This window comes from Rhinopithecus roxellana, chromosome 5, assembly GCF_007565055.1.
Source record: "Rhinopithecus roxellana isolate Shanxi Qingling chromosome 5, ASM756505v1, whole genome shotgun sequence".
Classification (NCBI taxonomy): Eukaryota; Metazoa; Chordata; class Mammalia; order Primates; family Cercopithecidae; genus Rhinopithecus; species Rhinopithecus roxellana.
Window position 1 is genome coordinate 24,946,626 of NC_044553.1, and position 6,000 is coordinate 24,952,625.

Genomic DNA, 6,000 nt, shown 5'->3' on the forward strand with positions numbered 1-6,000 from the left:
GATGGCAGTCATCTGGTGTCTGTGACTCTTACAACTTCATTTAGGCACCTAAGGACGGGGAGATATTGCTCTGTTATAGAACGGCTCTTGCATTTTATTTTATCTTCAAAGTGTACATACACATGCAATCAGAAGTCTTTTCATAATAAGCAACAAGAGTTTCAGTTTCCTAAAAATGATCACAAAAGGTTAACTCTCCAAATAATTTTTGGAAGAAGTTTTTAACCCACATTGAGCAGACTCACAAAAAGTAACATAAAACTAAATTATTTACTTTTCATGGAAACATCCTTATTTAATTCTACAATGGCTTAAAGAATGGTGCAAATTGGAAGATATATTTGTATATCAGAAAAAATAATAATGAGGCTAAGAATCCCTGATATGTGGAACTTAACACTATTTTCTGTGGCTCATTTTATTTTAAAAATGAACACCTAAGAAACAGCCCCTTCCTAAACTGTAGCAGAGTCAGAGAAAATTTATAATGAAGAGACCAGTGGATGGTAAAGCAACCAATAGACCAAGGAACTTGCATTGTAGGCCTTGAAAAGTCAATGAGGTCAATACTTCAAGTTCATTGTCAAAGGTGGGGCAAGTGCTCCTGATGGTGCTCAGATTTGAACTCACAGCATTGTTTTCCCAATCATATTTCTTATAGTTCATCGTGTTAGAGATTCAAATACATCTGATAAAATCAAATACCACTTTTATAGAAAACTTAGTAAAAGAAGATAAAAATTCTTTTTTAACATGATAATAAATATATTCCAGTCTAGTAACTGCATCATGCTTAGTGATAAAAAAACTAAATTTTAAACTTAAAGGTTTATATTTATATTATGTTATATTTTTATTAAATATATATAATATATAAAGTATAAAATTTATATATTTATATTTATATCATTATATTTAAATTATAATAAAAATATTAAATAATTACTGATGAAATAAAATACAATTGAACAATAGCTTTAATAATGAAAGGGATAAAGAAAAATGATCTTGGGGGCGGAGCAAGATGGCCGAATAGGAACAGCTCCAGTCTCCAACTCCCAGCGCGAGCGACACAAAAGACCAGTGATTTCTGCATTTTCAACTGAGGTACTGGGGTCATCTCACTAGGGAGTGCCGGACAATCGGTGCTGGTCAGCTGCTGCAGCCTGACCAGCGAGAGCTGAAGCAGGGCGAGGCATCGCCTCATCTGGAAGTGCAAGGGGGAAGGGAATCCGTTTTCCTAGCCAGGGGAACTGAGACACACAACACCTGGAAAATCGGGTAACTCCCACCCCAATACTGCGCTTTTTTTTTTTTTTTTTTTTTTTTTGAGACAGAGTCTCGCTCTGTCGCCCAGGCTGGAGTGCAGTGGCCGGATCTCAGCTCACTGCAAGCTCCGCCTCCCGGGTTCCCGCCATTCTCCTGCCTCAGCCTCCGGAGTAGCTGGGAATACAGGCGCCGGCACCATGCCTGGCTAGTTTTTTGTATTTTTTAGTAGAGATGGGGTTTCATTGTGTTAGCCAGGATGGTCTCGATCTCCTGACCTCATGATCCGCCCGTCTCAGCCTCCCAAAGTGCTGGGATTACAGGCTTGAGCCACCGCGCCCGGCCTAATACTGCGCTTTAAGCAGACAGGCACACCAGGAGAATATATCCCACACCTGGCCGGGAGGGTCCCACGCCCACGGAGCCTCCCTCACTGCTAACACAGCAGTCTGCTGCAATCTATCCGCAAGGCAGCAGCGAGGCTGGGGGAGGGGCGCCCGCCATTGCTGAGGCTTAAGTAGGTAAACAAAGCCTCTGGGAAGCTTGAACTGGGTGGAGCTCACAGCAGCTCAAGGAAGCCTGCCTGTCTCTGTAGTCTCCACCTCTGGGGACAGCGCACAGCTGAAGACCAACAGGGGAAGCAGCGGGGGCCGGTGCAGACGCGAACAACTCTGTCTGACAGCTTTGGGGAGAGCCGTGGATCTCCCAACGCGGAGGTTGAGATCTGAAAACGGACAGACTGCCTGCTCAGGTGGGTCCCTGACCCCTGAGTAGCCTAGCTGGGAGACATCCCCCACTAGGGGCAGTCTGACACCCCACACCTCACAGGGTGGAGTACACCCCTGAGAGGAAACTTCCAAAGGAAGAATCAGACAGGTACACTCGCTGTTCAGCAATATTCTATCTTCGGCAACCTCTGCTGCTGATACCCAGGCAAACAGGGTCTGGAGTGGACCTCAAGCAATCTCCAACAGACCAACAGACAGTCCTTCTGACTGTCAGAAGGAAAACTATCAAACAGGAAGGACACCTATACCAAAACCCCATCAGTACGTCACCATCATCAAAGACCAGAGACAGATAAAACCACAAAGATGGGGAAGAAGCAGGGCAGAAAAGCTGGAAATTCAAAAAATAAGAGCGCATCTCCCCCTGCAAAGGAGCGCAGCCCATCGCCAGCAACGGATCAAAGCTGGTCAGAGAATGACTTGGACGAGAAGAGAGAAGAAGGCTTCAGTCCATCAAACTTCTCAGAGCTAAAGGAGGAATTACGTACCCAGCGCAAAGAAACTAAAAATCTTGAAAAAAGAGTGGAAGAATTGACAGCTAGACTAATTAATGCAGAGAAGATCATAAACGAAATGACAGAGATGAAAACCATGACACGAGAAATACGTGACAAATGCACAAGCTTCAGTAACCAACTCGATCAACTGGAAGAAAGAGTATCAGCGATTGAGGATCAAATGAATGAAATGAAGCGAGAAGAGAAACCAAAAGAAAAAAGAAGAAAAAGAAATGAACAAAGCCTACAAGAAGTATGGGATTATGTAAAAAGACCAAATCTACGTCTGATTGGGGTGCCTGAAAGTGAGGGGGAAAATGGAACCAAGTTGGAAAATACTCTTCAGGATATCATCCAGGAGAACTTCCCCAACCTAGTAGGGCAGGCCAACATTCAAATTCAAGAAATACAGAGAACGCCACAAAGATACTCCTCCAGAAGAGCAACTCCAAGACACATAATTGCCAGATTCACCAAAGTTGAAATGAAGGAAAAAATCTTAAGGGCAGCCAGAGAGAAAGGTCGGGTTACCCACAAAGGGAAGCCCATCAGACTAACAGCAGATCTCTCGGCAGAAACTCTACAAGCCAGAAGAGAGTGGGGGCCAATATTCAACGTTCTTAAAGAAAAGAATTTTAAACCCAGAATTTCATATCCAGCCAAACTAAGTTTCATAAGTGAAGGAGAAATAAAATCCTTTACAGATAAGCAAATGCTTAGAGATTTTGTCACCACCAGGCCTGCCTTACAAGAGACCCTGAAGGAAGCCCTAAACATGGAAAGGAACAACCGGTACCAGCCATTGCAAAAACATGCCAAAATGTAAAGACCATCGAGGCTAGGAAGAAACTGCATCAACTAACGAGCAAAATAACCAGTTAATATCATAATGACAGGATCAAGTTCACACATAACAATATTAACCTTAAATGTAAATGGACTAAATGCTCCAATTAAAAGACACAGACTGGCAAACTGGATAAAGAGTCAAGACCCATCAGTCTGCTGTATTCAGGAGACCCATCTCACATGCAGAGACATACATAGGCTCAAAATAAAGGGATGGAGGAAGATCTACCAAGCAAATGGAGAACAAAAAAAAGCAGGGGTTGCAATCCTAGTCTCTGATAAAACAGACTTTAAACCATCAAAGATCAAAAGAGACAAAGAAGGCCATTACATAATGGTAAAGGGATCAATTCAACAGGAAGAGCTAACTCTCCTAAATATATATGCACCCAATACAGGAGCACCCAGATTCATAAAGCAAGTCCTTAGAGACTTACAAAGAGACTTAGACTCCCATACAATAATAATGAGAGACTTCAACACTCCACTGTCAACATTAGACAGATCAACGAGACAGAAAGTTAACAAGGATATCCAGGAATTGAACTCATCTCTGCACCAAGCGGACCTAATAGACATCTATAGAACTCTCCACCCCAAATCAACAGAATATACATTCTTCTCAGCACCACATCGCACTTATTCCAAAATTGACCACATAATTGGAAGTAAAGCACTCCTCAGCAAATGTACAAGAACAGAAATGATAACAAACTGTCTCTCAGACCACAGTGCAATCAAACTAGAACTCAGGACTAAGAAACTCAATCAAAACCGCTCAACTACATGGAAACTGAACAACCTGCTCCTGAATGACTACTGGGTACATAACGAAATGAAAGCAGAAATAAAGATGTTCTTTGAAACCAATGAGAACAAAGATACAACATACCAGAATCTCTGGGACATATTTAAAGCAGTGTGTAGAGGGAAATTTATAGCACTAAATGCTCACAAGAGAAAGCAGGAAAGATCTAAAATTGACACTCTAACATCACAATTAAAAGAACTAGAGAGGCAAGAGCAAACACATTCAAAAGCTAGCAGAAGGCAAGAAATAACTAAGATCAGAGCAGAACTGAAGGAGATAGAGACACAAAAAACCCTCCAAAAAATCAATGAATCCAGGAGTTGGTTTTTTGAAAAGATCAACAAAATTGACAGACCACTAGCAAGACTAATAAAGAAGAAAAGAGAGAGGAATCAAATAGACGCAATAAAAAATGATAAAGGGGATATCACCACCGACCCCACAGAAATACAAACAACCATCAGAGAATACTATAAACGCCTCTACGCAAATCAACTAGAAAATCTAGAAGAAATGGATAATTTCCTGGACACTTACACTCTCCCAAGACTAAACCAGGAAGAAGTTGAATCCCTGAATAGACCAATAGCAGGCTCTGAAATTGAGGCAACAATCAATAGCCTACCCACCAAAAAAAGTCCAGGACCAGATGGATTCACAGCTGAATTCTACCAGAGGTACAAGGAGGAGCTGGTACCATTCCTTCTGAAACTATTCCAATCAATAGAAAAAGAGGGCATCCTCCCTAACTCATTTTACGAGGCCAACATCATCCTGATACCAAAGCCTGGCAGAGACACAACAAAAAAAGAGAATTTTAGACCAATATCACTGATGAACATCGATGCAAAAATTCTCAATAAAATACTGGCAAACCGGATTCAGCAGCACATCAAAAAGCTTATCCACCATGATCAAGTGGGCTTCATCCCCGGGATGCAAGGCTGGTTCAACATTCGCAAATCAATAAACGTAATCCAGCATATAAACAGAACCAAAGACAAGAACCACATGATTATCTCAATAGATGCAGAAAAGGCTTTTGACAAAATTCAACAGCCCTTCGTGTTAAAAACGCTCAATAAATTCGGTAGTGATGGAACGTACCTCAAAATGATAAGAGCTATTTATGACAAACCCACAGCTCATATCATTCTGAATGGGCAAAAACTGGAAAAATTCCCTTTGAAAACTGGCACAAGACAGGGATGCCCTCTCTCTCCACTCCTATTCAACATAGTGTTGGAAGTTCTGGCTAGGGCAATCAGGCAAGAGAAAGAAATCAAGGGTATCCAGTTAGGAAAAGAAGAAGTCAAATTGTCCCTTTTTGCAGATGACATGATTGTATATTTAGAAAACCCCATTGTCTCAGCCCAAAATCTCCTTAAGCTGATAAGCAACTTCAGCAAAGTCTCAGGATACAAAATTAATGTGCAAAAATCACAAGCATTCTTATACACCAGTAACAGACAAGCAGAGAGCCAAATCAGGAATGAACTTCCATTCACAATTGCTTCAAAGAGAATAAAATACCTAGGAATCCAGCTTACAAGGGATGTAAAGGACCTCTTCAAGGAGAACTACAAACCACTGCTCAGTGAAATCAAAGAGGACACAAACAAATGGAAGAACATACCATGCTCATGGATAGGAAGAATCAATATCGTGAAAATGGCCATACTGCCCAAGGTTATTTATAGATTCAATGCCATCCCCATCAAGCTACCAATGAGTTTCTTCACAGAATTGGAAAAAACTGCTTTAAAGTTCATATGGAACCAAAAAAGAG